The sequence below is a fragment of the Lathyrus oleraceus genome, chromosome 4 (genome assembly GCF_024323335.1).
Source record: "Lathyrus oleraceus cultivar Zhongwan6 chromosome 4, CAAS_Psat_ZW6_1.0, whole genome shotgun sequence".
Classification (NCBI taxonomy): Eukaryota; Viridiplantae; Streptophyta; class Magnoliopsida; order Fabales; family Fabaceae; genus Lathyrus; species Lathyrus oleraceus.
Window position 1 is genome coordinate 57,831,807 of NC_066582.1, and position 26,410 is coordinate 57,858,216.

At 43.3% G+C, this 26,410-nt stretch overlaps 1 long non-coding RNA gene across 1 annotated transcript in view; it reads left to right on the plus strand.

Annotated features, from left to right (window-relative positions):
* The first annotated feature begins 1,783 nt into the window (after nucleotides 1-1,783).
* LOC127135153 (uncharacterized) overlaps nucleotides 1,784-26,410 on the plus strand; it is a 53,117-nt gene continuing 28,490 nt past the window's right edge. The window contains exon 1 of the long non-coding RNA XR_007808441.1: nucleotides 1,784-1,871. This is a non-coding gene — a long non-coding RNA (uncharacterized LOC127135153). The remainder of the gene's footprint in view (nucleotides 1,872-26,410) is intronic.

Here is a 26,410-nt window from a genome sequence, read left to right on the forward strand (position 1 = left end):
GCAAAAGAGTATGATGCCAAAGTCTGAACTATAAGGCAATGGAAGAGGTAGCCAGAGTCTGAACCCAATGGGCTAGATGAGTGAATGCCAAAGTCTAAACTGAAAGGAAGAATAATATGTCAAAGTTTATACTATATAGACAAAATAAGGGTGGCCAGAGTCTGAACTTAATGGGTGCAAGGATGCCAAGATCTATATCTTGTAGGCAAGGAATAAAAGATGCCACAGTCTGAACTGTATGGGCAAGATGCCAAGGTATGTACCTCATAGGCAAAGAACAAATCCATAGTATGAACTCCATGGGCTAAAGGAGGTTGCCAAGGTCTGCACCTTGTGGGCAAGAAGCAAAGCCAGAGTCTGTACTCCATAGGCTAAAAGAAGTTGCCAAGGTCAGGACCTTGGGGGCAAACAACAAAGTATGCCATAGTTTGAACTGATAGGCAACACATGAAGCAATTGATTGAGAAATGGGTATGTGACCCTAAGGTAATGATCCCAAGAAATGTATGAACATTCAAGAGGAGAGTATGATACTGAAGGGAGTAATGGCGCTTCACTGTTGAAGGAGGATTGATGTGCAATGATGCTTCACTATTGAAGTGTTGATTGATTGATGCTTGCTTGAAGAAGAAGACTTGCCAATTACATGATTTTAATTGCACTAAAGTCTATGAACAAGGGCGAGTGCTTTGAATAGCTAGGGCCTACAACCCGTACGCAAAGCCACTCTAGACAAGGATAGGAGAAACTCCGTCTCATCATTCCTCATTACTTAAGGCTCATAACGTATAACTCTTACCATGATTGACGAGTGTTTAGACGTTTATGATTATTGATCTTGATGATGCCATGTTATATGTTATATTGAGGAGACTTGGCAATTGTTTGATACGAATTATGCTAAAGTCTATGAATGAGGGCGAATGCTTTGAATAGCTAGGGTCTACGCCCCGTACACATAATCATTCTAAACAAGGATATGAGAAACTCTATCTCATTATTCCTCATCACTTAAGGCTTATAGCTTACAATTTGAATCGCACTTGTCAAGTTTTGATACCTTTGTTGTGCTTAAGAGGCAGTCCACTTTGCTAACTATGCTTGATTTGATGTTGACTTGAAGTCTTGATCTTCTATTTGAACCTTGAGATCTTGAGCTCTTGAGATTCAACATATCCACAATAGTTTGAGCACAATGAACTTGTCATATCAAGTGATCAAGGATCTTTTGATCACTTGAAATAGGCTTGGGGTTTACACCATGATTACAAAGGATTTGGTTGACCAAAGTGTCCTTTGGTCAACACTAAATCAGAGGGGTTGAAACGAATAGTTAAAACTATGTAGAATGATAAATCCTATTGAATTAATTAACTAAATGAAATTAGACAATTCTAATTAAAACCCTAAACTAGGGGAGTATGTATTGAAAAATCAAGATTTTTCTACCTAGGGGTAAAATGGTCAATATGCATAAAATTGATTAATGTTGAATTTAATAAAAATCTAATTAATGACACCTAATACTAATTAATTATAACTAGAGCTAATCACCTCAGAATATATAAAAAGGGCTAACCTAATTATGCATAATTTGTAGACTTAACAAAATTAATTCGAATTAACTACGACTTAACTAATCAAAATCAACATGATGAAAGTTAAGCCAAAATTATCTTAACCTCATTCCAAAAATACTTAATTACCATCAATTATTTAATAATTAAAATAAAATAAATAGATTAATAATAGTAATGGAGACAGGGGTATAGGCCTCACGGCAGGTTTATGAAGCAAAAAACTGGTTGAAGATTGAAAAAAAAAGCTTGCAGATTGAGAACTCAAGTTGAGGATCCTCCCCTTAATTGCAGGTATTGAATTCCTCAGCTTCGATTCATTCTTTATTCTTCTCCCTCTGTGTTTCTTCTTCGATCCTTTTCTGCTGCTGTTCTAATGTGCTTCTACTTCTGATACTCTTCGGCTTCTGATACGATATGTCCTTTTTCTTCTCCCTTCTTATGTTCTGGTGCGTTCTTGTTGTTGTTGTTGTAGTTGTGCTGCGGATTGAGGGATTGTGGTGATTGTTGCAGATTGCATAATGGGATTCCCAGGTTGCAGAGTGGAGACACCCAATTGCAGGATGAAGATTGCAGGTTGAAGATTGAAGAAGATTGAAGATTGAAGATGAAAGAAGATTGAAGGTTGAAGAATAGAATGAAGAGTTGAGAATTGAAGATCAAAGTTGGTTCCTTTTTTCATTGAAGTTCTGCAGTAAGGTATTTATACATCTCCAAGTTTGTTAGAAATTATATTGAAATTCACAATGACATTCTTCTCAAATTCATAAGTTAGTTAGGAATCCAGATTCAAATGAAATTGAAATTCCGATGAAATGAATTCTGAAATTCACTGTGAATTGGTCCTGTTAGAAACTGTTAAAATTGGTTCACTCTGTTTGTTAGTCCATTAGAGATTAGGTGAAGTTAGTTACAAATTCAATTGAAATTCACTTAGTATGAAATGTAAATTGGTTAGTTTGTTCATTGAGTTGAAATTAGCTATGCTGCAACTATACATTAGACCCACTTAACATTTAGTATGCTATGAACTATTTTAGTGAGCTAAGTTTGTAATTCACATGAAATGAAAATAACTTATCAAATTCCATCTAATTTTCTGTAAAATACTGCTACTGCTATCTAGCCTTGCAGTAGGAGCATCATCAAGTTAATTATTCATTTTCCTGATTTGAATGTATAGAATTAAACATGTGTATTTGGTGGTGAATTTTCAGGTTTCTTTGCCCTGCTAGGACCACATGCTGTTAGGACTGCTTGCAGAACGCATTTGTTGTGAAAGAAGACAAATAAAAATGTTGGATGCAATGTTTAATGGAAAATTAATTAGGTAAGGAATTTGACATCCTATGTATTAGATCCCTTGGGTTTCAAAGCTCGTTTTGGGAAGCTTCTTCCTCTTCTGACTACTCAGGTGGATGAAGGATTGATGAGTGTATTGGTGCAGTTTTATGATCCTTTGTATCGTTGCTTCACTTTTCCGGACTTTCAGCTTTTGCCTACGCTTGAGGAGTATGCTTACCTTGTGGGCATACCCATTCTAGACCAGTTGTCGTTCAGTGGCTTGGAGAGTATTCCTACTTCTCGAGAGATATCTGATATGTTGCATATAGATGAATCTCTGGTTGGTGCTCATATGACTACCAAAGGTGGAATTCAAGGTCTCCCTTCTGAGTTCCTCATTGCTCAAGCTATTGTGTATGGGAAGGCCATGAGTGAGGACGCCTTTGAGGCCATATTTGTACTTCTCATCTATGGGTTAGTGTTATTCCCCAACATCGATAAGTTTGTGGATGTGAACGCTATTAGGATTTTCTCTACTCTTAATCCCGTTCTGACTCTGTTGGGTGACACTTATTTCTCTTTGCATATGAGGAATGCAAAGGGTGGTGGTGCCATTGTGTGTTGTTTGCCTTTGTTGTATAAGTGGTTTATTTCTCACTTACCACAGACGGTCGCTTTCAAGGAGAACAAAGGATGTCTACGGTGGTCCACGAGACTTATGTCTCTCACTAATGATGATATCTCTTGGTACAACCGTGTGTATGATGGTGTGCAGATTATCGACTCTTGTGGTGAATTCTCCAATGTGCCTCTTCTTGGTACATGTGGTGGGATTAACTACAACCCTATTTTGGCACGTCGGCAGCTTGGGTTCCCCCTAAAGGATAAACCCAATAACGTTCTGTTGAAGGGTGTGTTCTTTCAGGAGGGTAAAGATCCCCAAGGCTTGAAATCTAGGATGGTCCGCGCTTGGCGCAAGATTCATAGGAAAGGAAGGAAGGAGCTAGGTCCGAAGAACTGTGTCGCTCTGGAGCCTTACACTGCTTGGGTTAGGAAGAGAGCTTCTGAGTATCTCATGCCTTACGAATATCCGAGACCTACACCTTTGGTTATGGCTGGGCCATCAACCCTCCCTGGCCAAGGAGTGGAGGAGTTGAGAGATGAAGACCGTTCACGCGCTTGGATCCGTAAACGTGAAGAGTTGCTTCAGCTGATTAAGGAGAAGGATGCTTTGATTGAGTTTCTCGAGCATCAGGTCACTGATGATCCTGATGATGCATGGACTTCTCTACTTCCTCAGTCTTCTAGGTTCTGGAAGAGGAAGTACGATCGACTCGCCAAGGAGAAGGCAGATATGGAGGCAGCCTATGAGGAGGAGGTGAAGAGGCTTCGTACATCTTATCTTCCTGTGTCCCGAGCTTTAGATGATTGTTTCTAGGGATCCATAGGATGGTCATTATCCTTTTCTCTTATATTGTATCTTGGTTACCAATGCTGTACTTCTTTGGTGTAAAAATATATTTTCCAGATATTATTGATGAAATATTTCCATATGTGATAAAAATGTAATATTTCCCAAAATTTGCAAATAGAACTCTAAAGTTCCTCTGATATAAGAAAACAAATCATATGCACAAACATTGCATGCATCATGTGCATAAGCAGGTTTTATTCCAGGCTTCTTGTCCTCTGGTCTAACTCTGTGTTCTTCATTTATTTTGAAGACAAGCTGACTCACTGGTACTACACTAGAGCCAATTCTTCGAGACTGACGGATCATCTAGAACAAGAGAACCGCGAGCTGAAAGAGGAGGTAGCCAGGTTGACTGCCTTGATGGAGTCATTCTTGGCCGCTCAGAGCCAGTATTCTCCAACGCCATCAACTCCTCCCCAGAGGACAATCATTTCTGAGATCGTAACTTCTACCGTGCCTGCTGCAACTGCTCATTTTGCGCCATCTATGCCAGCCGGGTTCCCTTGGGGAATGCCCGCCAATTTTGTGCCAGAGGGTTTTGCTCCTACTCTTGCTTCTTTGCCGGCATCTAGCCTGGTCCTTTTAGTGCCACCTCCTGTCGTGCACACTGTCGTATTACGTGAAAAACCGGCGGGAAAACAAAACAACAGAGCCGCCACCGTGCGTTATTTATCCCAAAAGAGGGGAAGGAAACGCTCGAAGTAAACCTGGAAAAGACATGGTCTCGTGACCAGAGAAAGATGGGATCGGGAGTCGGTTATGCGAAGGGAAGGTATTAGCACCCCTATGCATTCGTCGTACTCGACGGGATCCACGCTCAAAAGAAAGGATAAGGTTGCTAGAAACTGCTCACACACTGCACACAAGGCTGGAAGGAAACACAGAAAACGGAAGAAACGGGACTCGGCAGGATATCGCATCCTGGGCCTACGTAGTCTGTCAAACACAGACATCAGAGTCGACGTAGTTCGGGACAAGGGAAACGTGCTCGCTAGGATGTCGCATCCTATGCATACGTATCTTCTGTGACCGGAGAAGAATCAGAGCACTCGTAGCTCGGCTAACACACGCCAAACAAAATACAAACAGGAAACTGACTGCCAATCGCTGGACTTACGTCAGACTCCACACAAACAGGCAAACCTGGAAACCGAACGCCAATCGCTGGACTTACATCAGACTCCGAACCAATAAACACACACAGGAAACTGACTGCCAATCGCTGGACTTATGTCGGACTCCAATAAGCAAACAAGACACGGGAAACCAACTGCCAATCGCTGGACTTATGTCGGACTCCAACACAACAGAAAGGGTTGAAAAAGAAAAAGGGCGCCCGGAGAGATCAACTCATCTCCTGCCTACGTACCTCATCTGGTATGAGGATCAGGGCGACGTAGTTCCCCTAAACAGGGAAAGAACTTCTAACCTAACCAGAGACTGGGAAATGACAAACTAGAAGGGAGACTGACTCGAGCCTAATAGTTATCATGTAAATCCACCATGGCCCTGGGTTAAGGTTTCTATCCTAACTTGCACAGGAAGCAAGTTATCCTAAACAGCACAGACAAACACAAGCACAATAAACAAGCACACACACTATATGCAAACAGTTTGGGCTCATACAAGGTTAGGCAGCAAAAGCAAGCCAACTGGAATGGGGTGTGGTTAGCTCTTAACCCTAACATTGAGAGTTAGGGTGAAGCAGATGAAATGGGAAGTGAGGATAAGACCTCACAGCTCTTATCCCTGGCCTGGGAGAGCTTCAAACAAATGAAAGTGTGGGAGTTCAGAATGTAGGAACTCTTCTCCACAAGTGACTGACACAACATGATCTTGGGTTATTATCCACAATGCATCAACACAAGGTGTGTGAGCAAAGTGAATGACACACTGAGTAGCAGGAGATGGATTACACATCTCTTTTATCTGCCAATTGCCTCCTAAGAGGTCTTTACCTGCTTGGCACAAAAGTAAACATTCACAAGCATTGCCTCTTAAGGAGGGCTTCAGACAGGTGCTTGCCCACATAACAGGATAGGGCTTCCAGACTACATGAAGTCAGAAGAATTATACCTTAGTGGTTAAGCAACCAAGCAAAGCAAAGCAAGTTCAAAAGAACTCAAAGCAACTTAGGTACCTGTGAAAAATCTAAACCAATCAGTTCAACTGTACAGACAAACAATCAACAGGCAATAACAAACAGACAGACAATGTTCACAATGTGCAAGCCACAAGGCAAACTCAAATGAGGAAGCATCATCAACTATGGACTTGGATGTTTAAACCTGAAATCAAAGCCCACATGTAAGCCACAAACCACTAGGTCAAAGCCTAGGGTCAAAGATGGAGAAAAAGTCAAAACAGAACCTCAAATTTAACATGAATCAACCTTATCCAATCAAGAATAAGTCTCAAAAAGTCTCACATCAAAATCATTAACCACATTCATTTCATGAGCAAAACATGGCAAGGTATGCAAAAGCTAGTCACATTGAGACATCAGAAGAAACAAATGCACATCAAATCAAAAATGACTCAAATAATCTTGGCAAAATTCATGAGTAAACAGGACATATAACATGATCATCACACAAAAAATCAGAGGCATTGGACATCATTAGGCATGGCAATCACATAGCACAATCCAAACAATCACATGTGTGACACAAATTGTCACACCAAGTTAGCATAAGCATAAAACAGAGATGGATCATGGGAAAAATCTCAAACCAAAGCCAAAGTATCACTCAACATGTCTAGAATCCACACACAAAATTTCAGAAGCATTGGATAAGAAACAAGCATTTTATGATGAAAGGAACAAGGCAATAGCACAAATGGACACATGTTCAATCACCCTAGGACAAATCATTTTTTAAGCCAGGCACAACTTGCAATCTTATGTTCATGAAAAAATAGACAAGATAAGGAACACAATGCAAAAAATTGGAGATCAATTGGAGCATTTTTCATTTTTATATGATTTTTTGAAGTTTGGAAAGAATTTGAAAAATGAAATGGAGCCAAGGTATGAAAATTGGAGGGAAAGTGGAATAAAGGCAAGGCAATCTGAAAAAGTCCTCTCGCTCAGATTCGAACCGGTGCCAGATTTGAACTACAAGCGCGCGTATCAACCAAACGACAGCGTTTGGACTCTAACCCTAAACCTGGCGCGCTTTTTGAATTTCGTAGCTAACCAAGAAGTTTCGTAGCTAAAACCTAGCCAATTCGTAGCAAAACTGGGAACAGTATGAGTTCATGCATGGAAGATGAAGATCATGAAGATCTTCATACGATTTTTCCAGATTTCAGAAATTGTTCCAGAAACTAACAAAACCTATATCAATCAACTCATCCTTCCACATACATCAAGAATCCAACAATAATTCATGCAAAAACATCAATGCACGTTCAGATCGAAGGAATCAAAAATTGACATCAAAACTTTAATTGAACATAACTTTGTGTATAGGGCACCAAATCACTCGAATTTTACATCAGCATCATCACCAAACCACGATCTACACAAATATCACGAAGATTTTGAGAATTATTGAGATCAAAAAACTGACCTCTTGATGAACAGAACTGGATTCAGCTTGCTTCAAGGCTTGTGATGCTCCAGAACTCTTCCAATATGCTTATTGAAGTGTTTGATGATGAATGTGAAGCTTAAGTATGCACGAATCCAACGGATTTTGAAATCACCATGGAACCTTCAAGCTTTGAACCTAGCTCAATCTGCCACGATTTCTCTTGATTCCACGTCCAAATCTTCTCAGAAATGCCTTATGAAGATGAATTTATCAATAGAAAGTGCTTATGTTTGAAGAATTTTGGAAAAAGTTTGAGAGAAAATTTTTGAGAATTTTTGTGATTCTAGATCTGAAAATGTGCTAATGATCAAAAACAGTTATGATTATCCCTTTATACCTCATGCTAATCATGTTTAGATCATGTTTAAGCCAAAGCCAAAGGTGATTAGCAAGTTGGAAGGTGTTTGTGCAAAAATGATTTTTCACCTCACATGCATGCCATGCACGTGAACAGTACTAGTTCTGGCCCAAAATTCCCTTAAAATGAGTCCATGCACACTTGTGAATTGGTCTTGTATGCTCATGATCAATCAAAAAGATGTTATGCAATTTTCTTCCAAAAACTTCATGAGTGAGCACATGCCGATGCAAATGAAATTCATGTCAAGTAATGGTATGCTTGGAAAGTACATGTTATAAGGATCAAAATGCAAAAAGAACCACACATTTTGGAGCTTTGGTTAAAAAGTTATGTCCATTTGAACTTTCAAACACGCTTTGCCCTGATTGAACCATATCTCCTCAACCACACATGAGAAATCCATGATCTTGGACTTTTTGGAAATGGGAGAGAAAGAACTTCAACTTTCATGTTGGACAAAATTTCATTTGAAGCTTTCTTGATGATGTAATCTTGAGTTGAAGTTGGTCCAAAATCTTTCCATTTTTGGAAAGTTCAAATTATAGGTCACCTGCTATTTTTGGAAAGTCTTGATCTGACTTCAAATTCTTCAATGTTGATATTTGAAATGTCAAATGAGACCTGCTTGAACATGAATGAAGCATCTCTAACCACTTCCCACCTTCAAATCCACAATTGACTTTGCAGTTGACTTCTGTTGACTTTCATGGGCCTCAGGTGACTTGCACATGCACTGCTGAGTTTTGAGCCTTCAACACTTGACCTAGCTACTTCAAAATGATACTTGAGTCATGTGAGCTCATGGGAATCACCCTAGGGCTTTGATCTCATGGAAAATGCTCTTGTTGCCTTGCACAGTTGAATCTCCTGACCAGTCTTGCCTGATGATATGCAATGGACTATGCAATGTGAATGCAAGGTTAATGACCTAAAAATGAAATGTATATACAAATGGGAGGTGCAAATTTGAGGTGCTACAGCTGCCCCTATTCAATCAACTGGGAACCTGAACGGATGAGAGCAACGGCTGTCAGACCTTCAAGGTAAACAGGGATTGAATACCAAAGAACCGTAGAAATTTGCACTCTGCGGGTATCCAAAAAAGGAAAATTCACCAACGGACACTTCCACTGGGATCTGATATTTGTCACTGAACCAGTCAAGATGTTCACCAACGACTCCACTGGGGATTTTGATTTTTTTTCGGAGAAAAGGAACCACATCCAGACATCGAAAGGCGATGAATGGGAATAGAAATCACAACCAGACGCCAACGGATGACTAGGAAAAACTCAACGTTTATCGAAACCAACGGAGAGGTGACCAGACATCAACGGATGACCTGGGAAGACTCAACCAGACGTCAAGGAACGAACGGGAGAAGCTCGACGTTTATCGACACCAACGGAGAGGTGACCAGACATCAACGGATGAACTGGGAGAAAGGAATACAACTAGACGTCAACGGACGAATAGGAAAAACTCAACGTTTATCGATACCAACGGAGAGGTGACCAGACATCAATGGATGACCTGGGAAGACTCGACCAGACGTCAACGGACGAACGGGAGAAGCTCGACGTTTATCGACACCAACGGAGAGGTGACCAGACATCAACGGATGAACTGGGAGAAAGGAATACAACTAGACGTCAACGGACGAATAGGAAAAACTCAACGTTTATCGACACCAACGGAGAGGTGACCAGACATCAACGGATGACCTGGGGAAAAAGATACAACCATACATCAACGGACGAATGGGAAAAACTCGACGTTTATCGATACCAACGGAGAGGTGGCCAGACATCAACGGATGAACTGGGAAGACTCGACCAGACGTCAACGGACGAACGGGAGAAGCTCGACGTTTATCGACACCAACGGAGAGAGGTGACCAGATATCAACGGATGAATGGGGAGAAGGAAATACAACCATACGTCAACGGACAAATGGGAAAAACTCAACGTTTATCGATACCAACGGAGAGGTGACCAGACATCAACGGATGAATGGGAAGACTCGACCAGACGTCAACGGACGAACGGTAGAAGCTCGACGTTTATCGACACCAACAAGGAGGTGACCAGACATCAACGGATGAATGGGGCAGACTCGACCAGACGTCAACGGAAGAACGGGAGAAGCTCGACGTTTATCGACACCAACGGAGAGGTGACCAGACATCAACGGATGAATGGGGAAGAGACTATGTTTACCGACATCGAAAGATGATGCGTACAGAAGTGAAACAAGACCAGACATTTACCGATGACTGGAAGAAAGACTCAATGTTTACCGACATCGAAAGATGATGTTTACCGACATCCAAAAAAGGACGATCAGACATTTACCGATGACTGGAGTGAGACTCGATGTTTACCGACACCGAAACAATGGTGTTTACCGACACTAAAAAAGGACGATCAGACATTTACCGATGACTGGAGTGAGACTTGATGTTTACCGACACCGAAACAATGGTGTTTACCGACACTAAAAAAGGACGATCAGACATTTACCGATGACTGGAGTGAGACTCGATGTTTACCGACACCAAAACAATGGTGTTTACCGACACTAAAGAAAGAACACACACGGGTGCTGACATGACACCTACTGGTATCACAGGGATGACATCTACATATGTCAAGGCAAGGCTAAACACTTGCTGGGGATCTCATTGGGGAGCATCAAGCTTTCCTCTCACCTGCGGGTGAGGAAATAAACCTCTGGGGAATTACCACTCTTGGATGCTATCTGTCAAGAGCAACTGTAGCAAATGTGCCGTACAAATGTTGAACAATGATCTGCCTCTGCCGGGGATACGGTCTGATTAGGTTTAACACATGAATGCATATGTTTGAATTTTTCTATGGCGTAATGCTCCATATTGAATGGAAATGCTACGCTATTTAAGGATGCAATGATCACTACATGCAAGATGCAAAATGATGAAAACTCCTGCTGGGGAGCAAATGGTCGCTCCTCTGAATGCACAAATCTGATTAGATTCTCCGACTCGGTGGGGAGATGCACTGCTGAGGGTGCTTTGCTGATCTGATACTCTGGAGACGGCAGAGGAAACCAAGTCAACTCTGGGGAGACTCTGTCTGAGGAACACGCCAACTTCTCAACCGTGCTGGCGACTAGCATTGCTGCTGGAGAAAGGATAAATCCCACCGGGGACGACCTCCACTGAATCCAATCCACTGAGGGACCCCGCTAGGGGAAACAACCAATGCTCACCTCTGCTGAGGATAGCAGCCAATCCATAGGTAGGATAAACTCTACTGGGGATAATCTTCACCAAGCATGATCCGCTTGGGGACTTCACTGGGGAAAACCATCAACACAAACCTCCGCTGGGAAGACCACCCACTCAAAAATTGCTGGGGGAAGACAATCACAACCCTGCTGGGGAAATGCATTCACGACCATGCTGAGGATTACAGTATTTCGTACCCGACTGCTGAGGAACAGACTACTCACTGATACCTCCGCTGGGGATACAACATCCTTCAGACTCAGTGGGAACCAACAATCCTCAGACTAGTTGGGGATAGAATAGCCTTTGAACCTGTTACCCGACTGCTGGGGAATAACAGTTCTAACAGCTTTCAGACTTGCTTGGGGAAACGGCCACTCTCAAGCCTGCTGGGGAAACATCCTCAACCCTTAGGAACAATCTACCCACCGACACTTCCACTGGGGATATGGCAACCTTCAGGCTCGCTGAGGAGACACCGATCTCGAATCTGCTAGGGAGATAACACCCTCAAACCCACTGGGGAGATACGGCCTATTTGACATGGAATGCCCGTCAACTCATCGAACATTGGTGTTCTCCATCCAATCACGGTGTCGGCTTTCTACTTTTGAGAGCTCCCAGACTCATCTGGTCTCTTCTGATCCATCACCCAGTATTCTCGTCTTTTCTTTGCTTTGAGACAAATGCTCCTCAGATCCGGGCAAACTCTCTAATTTTCAGACTTTGAAGAGTCTTCTTGATTACCCTCTAGGATCGTCGTCCTTCTTCCACCGTCTTTTCGCCGTTCTTCTATCCCTTGCCCCTGATTGGACTCTGCAGGGATCTTTTGTCAAAAGGTTATCCATCACCAACTGTAAGTGAATGAAGATATCTAACAGCACCTGCACAAGAGATCGTTAGATAAAAGCGTGCCCCAGGCGTGCCATCATTACCTAGGTCACTCAAACTTCCGAATAAGATTTCCAGATTTCAATCTTATAAGCATGCATCGGAAGGGACCTCTATGTTTCAAAATGCAAATATTCTTATCAAAAATAAACGGATGTTTTTGCAATCAAAGCGGTTATGAAGACAAAAACAAAATTATTTGACTGAACACGCATTTTATTGACTGAAACAAAAAGGTGGCTCAGAACCGAGCAACATACAGGAAGCAATCCCTGAAAAGAGGTGATCGCGCACAAAAGGAAAAATCTATCCTAATGGCAATGTGAAACCGTGATCTCATCGGGTTTCAACTCGGTTACACCCCATATGTCCTCAAGACTTTCCGTACTTTCTGTCTTCTGAACAAGACGCTTCCGATCAATTTCTGTCGGGGATTATCCAAGTCATATCCAAAGCACAAATGACCATGCTAGACGCAGTTGTTCGTTTCATTCCCTCTTTTGCCTGGACCGCCCTTTCGGGTTTTCGGTCCACCGGGATACCCTTTTTTGCCTGGACTCTTTTATTCTTTTCGTCCAGCGGGTCTCTTTTTACGAAGTATTTTTTAACTGCGTCCGCATTCACAAGGGATGGAGAATCCTCGTCATCCATGGTCGTCAACAACAAGGCTCCACCAGAGAAAACCTTCTTGACCACGAATGGACCTTCATAATTGTGTGTCCACTTGCCCCTACGATCGTTGAGGAGGAAGGATCCTTTTCAATACCAACTCTCCCACGTGGTACGCACGAGGTCGCACTTCTTGGTTAACAACACGCTTCATTCACTGGGTACAACTGCCCCATGACAAGTAACTGTCAGCCCTTTTTCCTTAGTCAGGCTCAACGCGTCATACCGAGTCCTTATCCACTCAGCCTTCTCTAATTTCTCGTCCATCAGGACTCTCCACAATGGGATCTAGACTTCAGTAGGTGATACCACTTCTATCCCATACACGAGCGAGCGCGGCGTTGCCCCAGTAGACGTACGCACCGAAGATCGATACCCAGGATACAAGCTTCGTACTCAGCCACCATTGTTGGTGCATTCAAATGTTATCCGGGCAACAAAAGGAATGCGGGATCCCTTTGGCGTAACCAAAACGGCACTAACTCATCCACATTAACCTCCCCCCATCAGACATCAGAATCCGTTCGGATTCAGGGTCAGGCCCCTCCTCCGGGATCGGTTCCTCACAATCTTTCGATTTGAGCACCTCGAGATGTCTTCATCAGGGAACTCAAACTTCCATGCTTGATAATCCTCAATGGGTTGCTCGGCGATGTAATCGGACAATACACTCCCCTCGATTACTTTCTGAGAGGTGTACCGTATATCACAAATCAGTCAAACTCACTTTTTTTACCATCTCGCAACCCGTCCGGTCGATGCTGACTTCTCAAACGCATACTTGATCGGATCCATCTTGGACATCCACAAAGTGGTATGAACCAGCATATACTGTCTCAGTCGGCGAGCAGCCTATGCCAAAGTACAGCAAGTTTTCTCGAGCAGTGCATGTATTGTTTCACAGTCGATAAACTTTTTGCTAAGATAAATTGCATGCTCTTTTCGACCAGACTCGTCATGCTGACCCACTACACACCTCACAGACCCCTCGAGGGCTGTCAAGTACCAGATTAACAGTTGTTCCTTCCACAGGAGGCATCAGAATCAGAGGTTCCTGCAACTTATTCTTTTATCTTTCAATTCCCATTGGCAATCATTATCCACCTGACCGTTTGCTCCCTTTTTTTTCTCAACAGTTTGAATGGGTTCCCACGTGGCTATCAGATGAGATATGAACCATGAAATGCAGTTCAATCTATCTAAGAAACCACGAACCTCTTTTTCTGTTCTCGGTCCAGGCGTTTCTTGTATCGCTTTTTCCTTTTCTTTTTTTTCTTTTCTTTCTTTTCTTTCTTTTTAGCAGGATCAACCTCGATTCCTCTTATCCGCTCACAATAAGCCTCAGCGTTTTACCGGACAACACTCTACAAGTGCACTGATTCGGACTCAACCTCAGTCTGCGTTGTCTCAACCGGTCAAACAACTTGCCCCGGTCTACCGGATGCCCCTCTTCTGTTTGGGACTTTGCTATCATGTCATCACATGGCATTTGATTCCACGATGAATCATATCATGAAACAAAGTCACCATGGCTCTTTGATACATGGCACGGGCTTCACTAGAGGACAGTCTTCTCTTAATGGTAGCTTGTGCCCAACGACATCGGTATCCGACCCTGGCATATCCTGATATGACCAGGCGAAGATATCAACACGCTCTTTCAACAGGGCTACCATTCTGCTCTCGACTCGCCTCTGAAGCGGCCCCAACTTTCACTTCCTTTCTGACCTCGGCGGTGCCTGGAATAACAATTGAATCGCTCCTCATGCGGTTGAATCACCTTCTCCTCTTATTTCAACAACCTGGCTAATTCCAGCAGATCACAATCTTCTTCGCCTTCTTCTTCGGCATGATAGAGCGGATTGTCGAAGTCATACAAAGGTGTAACCGAATTGTTATCAATGAGATCAGGAGGATAGTCACTTTTGAGGTCGGAACAAGACAAATCAAAAGGAAAGAAAAATGAAAATAAACATTGCCCTTTTTTATTTTTTTATTAAACTGCAAAAATAAATGAAAAACAGGGAACACCGCTTTTAATCATAAAAGCATCCATTTATTACTGATGCAAAATGTTGCAAAATGAAACACATGAGATGGCCCTTACAATGGACCATTACGTTTCGGGCAAAACGTATGGCTTTCATGCAAACAGAATTGAAAAACAGAAATACTACTCTTCATGATGAGTGACGGTGATGATCTTTGAGGCCTTCCAGTTCCCTGGTACGCACGATTTTATCCATGACTCAAGCTCGCGGTCACTGTCAATCTCTTCACCCACTGTACAGGCGTGACCTGGATCCAGCATTCCGGCACTGACGAATGTGAACGGTGGACAACGTCCTCTGTTTTGTCTAGACGACTATTGATCTGGCTGATAGCCAACCCCGAACATATCCGCTTTCACCACAATGTCTATGATCTTTCCCCAGCCTAGGGCTTCTCCGTTCTTCACCACTTCCATGGCCTGTTTGTAAGAAGAAATGGACAACTTCTTCTCTTTCTCAGCACAGATGGCATCCTCTACCTTGACGGTTTCAACTTCCTGACTTGGTGTTTCAAATTTTTCACCGTCCATTTCTACTTCTATCATCCTCTGAATCGTTTCCCCCATCACTACACACCCATTTGTGGCGACGGCCGCACAACAGTTATCAACACTAGGGAAAACTTCTCTCTTCATCAGATGTTTTGGGACCATAGACATTGGAGTTTTTAACTGATCTCCCTCAGTCACCTCTGTTCCTCTCTTGTCCTTCGACATCACCTTCACCTCTACAGGACCATGCATTGGCACGGGGTTAACATCATCATTCAGTATCTGCGCCAAACTGATGACCTTAGAATCCACCATATCTTGGACGACGTGCTTGAAAGCTCTACAACCCTCAATGTTATGCCCTGATGCCCCAGAATGGAACTCGCACTTGGCATTCTCATCGTAGTTTGCAGGCCTCTGATGCAGTTCTACAGGAACCAATATCCTTGGCCGAACTAACCCAAGATCCCTCAACCTCTTGAACAGAAGGGTATAAGTCACGGGAGGCTTATCAAACTGACGATCCGTCGTCCCCTTCTTCACTTGGCCCTTAGCTTTCGGTGCCTTCTGTTGAGGTGGTGGTTGTTGCTGTGGTACTGATGGATTACCAACAGGAATGGTTACAGTGGCAGCATAAGGGTGGTAACGATCCTTACCGCGTTCTTTTTCGGCCTGCACACCACCTGATTCAACCTCCTTCTTGAGCTGACCATTGCCAGAGGGCTTCTGTACTACGGATGACGGAGCCTTTCCCTGAACTTTCTCCTTTATCATCCAGCCTTCAATCCTTTCCAACCTCTCAGCCATTGCTTTCTGCCCCAAGGCGAGCCCTTGCACGACTTTGAACAACTCCCTCATTATCTCTTTCAATTCGAGAATGTCGGCGTTGGGTGGATCCATCAGCCCGAGTTTGTTGAGTTTGGCAGGATGTCTGAGCGGGAAAGCTATGCGCACCGGTTAGATACTGACACCTACAAAACAGAAAACAGGTTAATATGACTCACGCATGCAATGTCTATCCGTATGAGGAAAATTCCGTCCTTTGATTCTGGTTTCATTGAGACGGATAATATTTCATCAACAACATTCTGACATCCGGATGTCTCTCAACCGGAATCTCAATCAAAAATGGACCCTGGGTACGGATAGACATGGGTTAAATGCAGATGAATGCGAAATGGGAATGATGCGAATGCATGCAGGCAGGTCACTGTGCCATCTTCCAAGTCATTTGAGGATCAACTGTACTGAACCGGTCTCTGAACTGATTACAATCATCTGAGGGCCCGATTAACCATAAATCCAACTTGGGAAGTTCCGAAATAAACGGAACCGGGGAATATATCACCATAATCGAGGAAATCCACTGAACGGATGACAACCAGATCCTCTGAACAAGTGTCCTCAAATTCAACCCGGGGATCCGAAATAAACGGAACCCGCTGATAGATATCACGGACAGAATTCCGGCGTGTCATAAGTAAGTACCCATAAGTTCATCTGAACCATAGTCACCATCTGTACCTGCAAATGATTCAATCCCTCCCCGCTCACGGGTGTCATCTAGGCCAGGGTAAGGTCAAGAGAAACGCAGGATAAACAACCCTTTCATAGAATATCATCATGTACACAACCGATGTATGCACCGATAATACCCCATCAGGATCTGAACTGCTCGTGATATCAAGTTCCGCTAAGTGGCGCAATACCACCCGGTTCCCAAGAATCACTCTATTCCTAGGTGTCCTAGATTTCACTCATAGCCTGGGTATTGGGCCTTTTACCTCATGTAACTCCCACCCCAATAGAGAGACAAACATAGCACAACCAGCACAGATGAATATATGATGAATGCAAACATAAATGCAAACATAAATACAAACATAAATAAATGAATGCAATAAATGAAACAATAAAAGCAACCAAACCCTATCCTAGAGAGCGCTAGGAGAGACTCGCTTAGGGAAGATGGACCAGCAAGAGGTCGACTTCTCTAGTCCCCAGCAGAGTCGCCAGCTGTCGCATTACGCGAAAAACCGGCGGGAAAACAAAACAACAGAGCCGCCACCGTGCGTTATTTATCCCAAAAGAGGGGAAGGAAACGCTCGAAGTAAACCTGGAAAAGACATGGTCTCGCGACCAGAGAAAGATGGGATTGGGAGTCGGTTATGCGAAGGGAAGGTATTAGCACCCCTACGCATCCGTCGTACTCGACGGGATCCACGCTCAAAAGAAAGGATAAGGTTGCTAGAAACTGCTCACACACTGCACACAAGGCTGGAAGGAAACACAGAAAATGGAAGAAACGGGACTCGGCAGGATATCGCATCCTGGGCCTACGTAGTCTGTCAGACACAGACATCAGAGTCGACGTAGTTCGGGACAGGGGAAACGTGCTCGCTAGGATGTCGCATCCTATGCATACGTATCTTCTCTGACCGGAGAAGAATCAGAGCACTCGTAGCTCGGCTAACACACGCCAAACAAAACACAAACAGGAAACCGACTGCCAACCGCTGGACTTACGTCAGACTCCACACAAACAGGCAAACCTGGAAACCGAACGCCAATCGCTGGACTTACATCAGACTCCGAACCAATAAACACACACAGGAAACTGACTGCCAATCGCTGGACTTATGTCGGACTCCAACAAGCAAACAAGACACGGGAAACCAACTGCCAATCGCTGGACTTATGTCGGACTCCAACACAATACAAAGGGTTGAAAAAGAAAAAGGGCGCCCGGAGAGATCAGCTCATCTCCTGCCTACGTACCTCATCTGGTATGAGGATCAGGGCGACGTAGTTCCCCTAAACAGGGAAAGAACTTCTAACCTAACCAGAGACTGGGAAATGACAAACTAGAAGGGAGACTGACTCGAGCCTAATAGTTATCATGTAAATCCACCATGGCCCTGGGTTAAGGTTTCTATCCTAACTTGCACAGGAAGCAAGCTATCCTAAACAGCACAGACAAACACAAGCACAATAAACAAGCACACACACTATATGCAAACAGTTTGGGCTCATACAAGGTTAGGCAGCAAAAGCAAGCCAACTGGAATGGGGTGTGGTTAGCTCTTAACCCTAACATTGAGAGTTAGGGTGAAGCAGATGAAATGGGAAGTGAGGATAAGACCTCACAGCTCTTATCCCTGGCCTGGGAGAGCTTCAAACAAATGAAAGTGTGGGAGTTCAGAATGTAGGAACTCTTCTCCACAAGTGACTGACACAACATGATCTTGGGTTATTATCCACAATGCATCAACACAAGGTGTGTGAGCAAAGTGAATGACACACTGAGTAGCAGGAGATGGATTACACATCTCTTTTATCTGCCAATTGCCTCCTAAGAGGTCTTTACCTGCTTGGCACAAAAGTAAACATTCACAAGCATTGCCTCTTAAGGAGGGCTTCAGACAGGTGCCTGCCCACATAACAGGATAGGTCTTCCAGACTACATGAAGTCAGAAGAATTATACCTCAGTGGTTAAGCAACCAAGCAAAGAAAAGCAAGTTCAAAAGAACTCAAAGCAACTTAGGTACCTGTGAAAAATCTAAACCAATCAGTTCAACTGTACAGACAAACAATCAACAGGCAATAACAAACAGACAAACAATGTTCACAATGTGCAAGCCACAAGGCAAACTCAAATGAGTTAGCATCAACCTACAAAACACACAAGTGTTAGTAATCAAGAGCAAACATCAATGCTCAAATGGGGAAGCATCATCAACTATGGACTTGGATGTTTAAACCTGAAATCAAAGCCCACATGTAAGCCACAAACCACTAGGTCAAAGCCTAGGGTCAAAGATGGAGAAAAAGTCAAAACAGAACCTCAAATTTAACATGAATCAACCTTATCCAATCAAGAATAAGTCTCAAAAAGTCTCACATCAAAATCATTAACCACATTCATTTCATGAGCAAAACATGGCAAGGTATGCAAAAGCTAGTCACATTGAGACATCAGAAGAAACAAATGCACATCAAATCAAAAATGACTCAAATAATCTTGGCAAAATTCATGAGTAAACAGGACATATAACATGATCATCACACAAAAAATCAGAGGCATTGGACATCATTAGGCATGGCAATCACATAGCACAATCCAAACAATCACATGTGTGACACAAATTGTCACACCAAGTTAGCATAAGCATAAAACAGAGATGGATCATGGGAAAAATCTCAAACCAAAGCCAAAGTATCACTCAACATGTCTAGAATCCACACACAAAATTTCAGAAGCATTGGATAAGAAACAAGCATTTTATGATGAAAGGAACAAGGCAATAGCACAAATGGACACATGTTCAATCACCCTAGGACAAATCATTTTTTAAGCCAGGCACAACTTGCAATCTTATGTTCATGAAAAAATAGACAAGATAAGGAACACAATGCAAAAAATTGGAGATCAATTGGAGCATTTTTCATTTTTATATGATTTTTTGAAGTTTGGAAAGAATTTGAAAAATGAAATGGAGCCAAGGTATGAAAATTGGAGGGAAAGTGGAATAAAGGCAAGGCAATCTGAAAAAGTCCTCTCGCTCAGATTCGAACCGGTGCCAGATTTGAACTACAAGCGCGCGCATCAACCAAACGACAGCGTTTGGACTCTAACCCTAAACCTGGCGCGCTTTTTGAATTTCGTAGCTAACCAAGAAGTTTCGTAGCTAAAACCTAGCCAATTCGTAGCAAAACTGGGAACAGTATGAGTTCATGCATGGAAGATGAAGATCATGAAGATCTTCATACGATTTTTCCAGATTTCAGAAATTGTTCCAGAAACTAACAAAACCTATATCAATCAACTCATCCTTCCACATACATCAAGAATCCAACAATAATTCATGCAAAAACATCAATGCACGTTCAGATCGAAGGAATCAAAAATTGACATCAAAACTTTAATTGAACATAACTTTGTGTATAGGGCACCAAATCACTCGAATTTTACATCAGCATCATCACCAAACCACGATCTACACAAATATCACGAAGATTTTGAGAATTATTGAGATCAAAAAACTGACCTCTTGATGAACAGAACTGGATTCAGCTTGCTTCAAGGCTTGTGATGCTCTAGAACTCTTCCAATATGCTTATTGAAGTGTTTGATGATGAATGTGAAGCTTAAGTATGCACGAATCCAACGGATTTTGAAATCACCATGGAACCTTCAAGCTTTGAACCTAACTCAATCTGCCACGATTTCTCTTGATTCCACGTCCAAATCTTCTCAGAAATGCCTTATGAAGATGAATTTATCAATAGAAAGTGCTTATGTTTGAAGAATTTTGGAAAAAGTTTGAGAGAAAATTTTTGAGAATTTTTGTGATTCTAGATCTGAAAATGTGCTAATGATCAAAAACAGTTATGATTATCCCTTTATACCTCATGCTAATCATGTTTAGATCATGTTTAAGCCAAAGCCAAAGGTGATTAGCAAGTTGGAAGGTGTTTGTGCAAAAATGATTTTTCACCTCACATGCATGCCATGCACGTGAACAGTACTAGTTCTGGCCCAAAATTCCCTTAAAATGAGTCCATGCACACTTGTGAATTGGTCTTGTATGCTCATGATCAATCAAAAAGATGTTATGCAATTTTCTTCCAAAAACTTCATGAGTGAGCACATGCCGATGCAAATGAAATTCATGTCAAGTAATGGTATGTTTGGAAAGTACATGTTATAAGGATCAAAATGCAAAAAGAACCACACATTTTGGAGCTTTGGTTAAAAAGTTATGTCCATTTGAACTTTCAAACACACTTTGCCCTAATTGAACCATATCTCCTCAACCACACATGAGAAATCTATGATCTTGGACTTTTTGGAAATGGGAGAGAAAGAACTTCAACTTTCATGTTGGACAAAATTTCATTTGAAGCTTTCTTGATGATGTAATCTTGAGTTGAAGTTGGTCCAAAATCTTTCCATTTTTGGAAAGTTCAAATTATAGGTCACCTGCTATTTTTGGAAAGTCTTGATCTGACTTCAAATTCTTCAATGTTGATATTTGAAATGTCAAATGAGACCTGCTTGAACATGAATGAAGCATCTCTAACCACTTCCCACCTTCAAATCCACAATTGACTTTGCAGTTGACTTCTGTTGACTTTCATGGGCCTCAGGTGACTTGCACATGCACTGCTGAGTTTTGAGCCTTCAACACTTGACCTAGCTACTTCAAAATGATCCTTGAGTCATGTGAGCTCATGGGAATCACCCTAGGGCTTTGATCTCATGGAAAATTCTCTTGTTGCCTTGCACAGTTGAATCTCCTGACCAGTCTTGCCTGATGATATGCAATGGACTATGCAATGTGAATGCAAGGTTAATGACCTAAAAATGAAATGTATATACAAATGGGAGGTGCAAATTTGAGGTGCTACAGCTGCCCCTATTCAATCAACTGGGAACCTGAACGGATGAGAGCAACGGCTGTCAGACCTTCAAGGTAAACAGGGATTGAATACCAAAGAACCGTAGAAATTTGCACTCTGCGGGTATCCAAAAAAGGAAAATTCACCAACGGACGCTTCCACTGGGATCTGATATTTGTCACTGAACCAGTCAAGATGTTCACCAACGACTCCACTGGGGATTTTGATTTTTTTTCGGAGAAAAGGAACCACATCCAGACATCGAAAGGCGATGAATGGGAATAGAAATCACAACCAGACGCCAACGGACGACTAGGAAAAACTCAACGTTTATCGAAACCAACGGAGAGGTGACCAAACATCAACGGATGACCTGGGAAGACTCGACCAGACGTCAAGGAACGAACGGGAGAAGCTCGACGTTTATCGACACCAACGGAGAGGTGAGCAGACATCAACGGATGAACTGGGAGAAAGGAATACAACTAGACGTCAACGGACGAATAGGAAAAACTCAACGTTTATCGATACCAACGGAGAGGTGACCAGACATCAATGGATGACCTGGGAAGACTCGACCAGACGTCAACGGACGAACGAGAGAAGCTCGACGTTTATCGACACCAACGGAGAGGTGACCAGACATCAACGGATGAACTGGGAGAAAGGAATACAACTAGACGTCAACGGACGAATAGGAAAAACTCAACGTTTATCGACACCAACGGAGAGGTGACCAGACATCAACGGATGACCTGGGGAAAAAGATACAACCATACATCAACGGACGAATGGGAAAAACTCGACGTTTATCGATACCAACGGAGAGGTGGCCAGACATCAACGGATGAACTGGGAAGACTCGACCAGACGTCAACGGACGAACGGGAGAAGCTCGACGTTTATCGACACCAACGGAGAGAGGTGACCAGACATCAACGGATGAATGGGGAGAAGGAAATACAACCATACGTCAACGGACGAATGGGAAAAACTCAACGTTTATCGATACCAACGGAGAGGTGACCAGACATCAACGGATGAATGGGAAGACTCGACCAGACGTCAACGGACGAACGGGAGAAGCTCGACGTTTATCGACACCAACGGAGAGGTGACCAGACATCAACGGATGAATGGGGAAGACTCGACCAGACGTCAACGGACGAACGGGAGAAGCTCGACGTTTATCGACACCAACGGAGAGGTGACCAGACATCAACGGATGAATGGGGAAGAGACTATGTTTACCGACATCGAAAGATGATGCGTACAGAAGTGAAGCAAGACCAGACATTTACCGATGACTGGGAGAAAGACTCGATGTTTACCGACATCGAAAGATGATGTTTACTGACATCCAAAAAAGGACGATCAGACATTTACCGATGACTGGAGTGAGACTCGATGTTTACCGACACCGAAACAATGGTGTTTACCGACACTAAAAAAGGACGATCAGACATTTACCGATGACTGGAGTGAGACTTGATGTTTACCGACACCGAAACAATGGTGTTTACCGACACTAAAAAAGGACGATCAGACATTTACCGATGACTGGAGTGAGACTCGATGTTTACCGACACCAAAACAATGGTGTTTACCGACACTAAAGAAAGAACACACACGGGTGCTGACATGACACCTACTGGTATCACAGGGATGACATCTACATATGTCAAGGCAAGGCTAAACACTTGCTGGGGATCTCATTGGGGAGCATCAAGCTTTCCTCTCACCTGCGGGTGAGGAAATAAACCTCTGGGGAATTACCACTCTTGGATGCTATCTGTCAAGAGCAACTGTAGCAAATGTGCCGTACAAATGTTGAACAATGATCTGCCTCTGCCGGGGATACGGTCTGATTAGGTTTAACACATGAATGCATATGTTTGAATTTTTCTATGGCGTAATGCTCCATATTGAATGGAAATGCTACGCTATTTAAGGATGCAATGATCACTACATGCAAGATGCAAAATGATGAAAACTCCTGCTGGGGAGCAAATGGTCGCTCCTCTGAGTGCACAAATCTGATTAGATTCTCCGACTCGGTGGGGAGATGCACTGCTGGGGGTGCTTTGCTGATCTGATACTCTGGAGACGGCAGAGGAAACCAAGTCAACTCTGGGGAGACTCTGTCTGAGGAACACGCCAACTTCTCAACCGTGCTGGCGACTAGCATTGCTGCTGGAGAAAGGATAAATCCCACCGAGGACGACCTCCACTGAATCCAATCCACTGAGGGACCCCGCTAGGGGAAACAACCAATGCTCACCTCTGCTGAGGATAGCAGCCAATCCATAGGTAGGATAAACTCTACTGGGGATAATCTTCACCAAGCATGATCCGCTTGGGGACTTCACTGGGGAAAACCATCAACACAAACCTCCGCTGGGAAGACCACCCACTCAAAAATTGCTGGGGGAAGACAATCACAACCCTGCTGGGGAAATGCATTCACGACCATGCTGAGGATTACAGTATTTCGTACCCGACTGCTGAGGAACAGACTACTCACTGATACCTCCGCTGGGGATACAACATCCTTCAGACTCAGTGGGAACCAACAATCCTCAGACTAGCTGGGGATAGAATAGCCTTTGAACCTGTTACCCGACTGCTGGGGAATAACAGTTCTAACAGCTTTCAGACTTGCTTGGGGAAACGGCCACTCTCAAGCCTGCTGGGGAAACATCCTCAACCCTTAGGAACAATCTACCCACCGACACTTCCACTGGGGATATGGCAACCTTCAGGCTCGCTGAGGAGACACCGATCTCGAATCTGCTAGGGAGATAACACCCTCAAACCCACTGGGGAGATACGGCCTATTTGACATGGAATGCCCGTCAACTCATCGAACATTGGTGTTCTCCATCCAATCACGGTGTCGGCTTTCTACTTTTGAGAGCTCCCAGACTCATCTGGTCTCTTCTGATCCATCACCCAGTATTCTCGTCTTTTCTTTGCTTTGAGACAAATGCTCCTCAGATCCGAGGCAAACTCTCTAATTTTCAGACTTTGAAGAGTCTTCTTGATTACCCTCTAGGATTGTCGTCCTTCTTCCACCGTCTTTTCGCCGTTCTTCTATCCCTTGCCCCTGATTGGACTCTGCAGGGATCTTTTGTCAAAAGGTTATCCATCACCAACTATAAGTGAATGAAGATATCTAACAGCACCTGCACAAGAGATCGTTAGATAAAAGCGTGCCCCAGGCGTGCCATCATTACCTAGGTCACTCAAACTTCCGAATAAGATTTCCAGATTTCAATCTTATAAGCATGCATCGGAAGGGACCTCTATGTTTCAAAATGCAAATATTCTTATCAAAAATAAACTGATGTTTTTGCAATCAAAGCGGTTATGAAGACAAAATCAAAATTATTTGACTGAACACGTATTTTATTGACTGAAACAAAAAGGTGGCTCAGAACCGAGCAACATACAGGAAGCAATCCCTGAAAAGAGGTGATCGCGCACGAAAGGAAAAATCTATCCTAATGGCAATGTGAAACCGTGATCTCATCGGGTTTCAACTCGGTTACACCCCATATGTCCTCAAGACTTTCCGCACTTTCTGTCTTCTGAACAAGACGCTTCCGATCGATTTCTGTCGGGGATTATCCAAGTCATATCCAAAGCACAAATGACCATGCTAGACGCAGTTGTTCGTTTCATTCCCTCTTTTGCCTGGACCGCCCTTTCGGGTTTTCGGTCCACCGGGATACCCTTTTTTGCCTGGACTCTTTTATTCTTTTTGTCCAGCGGGTCTCTTTTTACGAAGTATTTTTTAACTGCGTCCGCATTCACAAGGGATGGAGAATCCTCGTCATCCATGGTCGTCAACAACAAGGCTCCACCAGAGAAAACCTTCTTGACCACGAATGGACCTTCATAATTGTGTGTCCACTTGCCCCTACGATCGTTGAGGAGGAAGGATCCTTTTCAATACCAGCTCTCCCACGTGGTACGCACGAGGTCGCACTTCTTGGTTAATAACACGCTTCATTCACTGGGTACAACTGCCCCATGACAAGTAACTGTCAGCCCTTTTTCCTTAGTCAGGCTCAACGCGTCATACCGAGTCCTTATCCACTCAGCCTTCTCTAATTTCTCGTCCATCACGACTCTCCACAATGGGATCTAGACTTCAGTAGGTGATACCACTTCTATCCCATACACGAGCGAGCGCGGCGTTGCCCCAGTAGACGTACGCACCGAAGATCGATACCCAGGATACAAGCTTCGTACTCAGCCACCATTGTTGGTGCATTCAAATGTTATCCGGGCAACAAAAGGAATGCGGGATCCCTTTGGCGTAACCAAAACGGCACT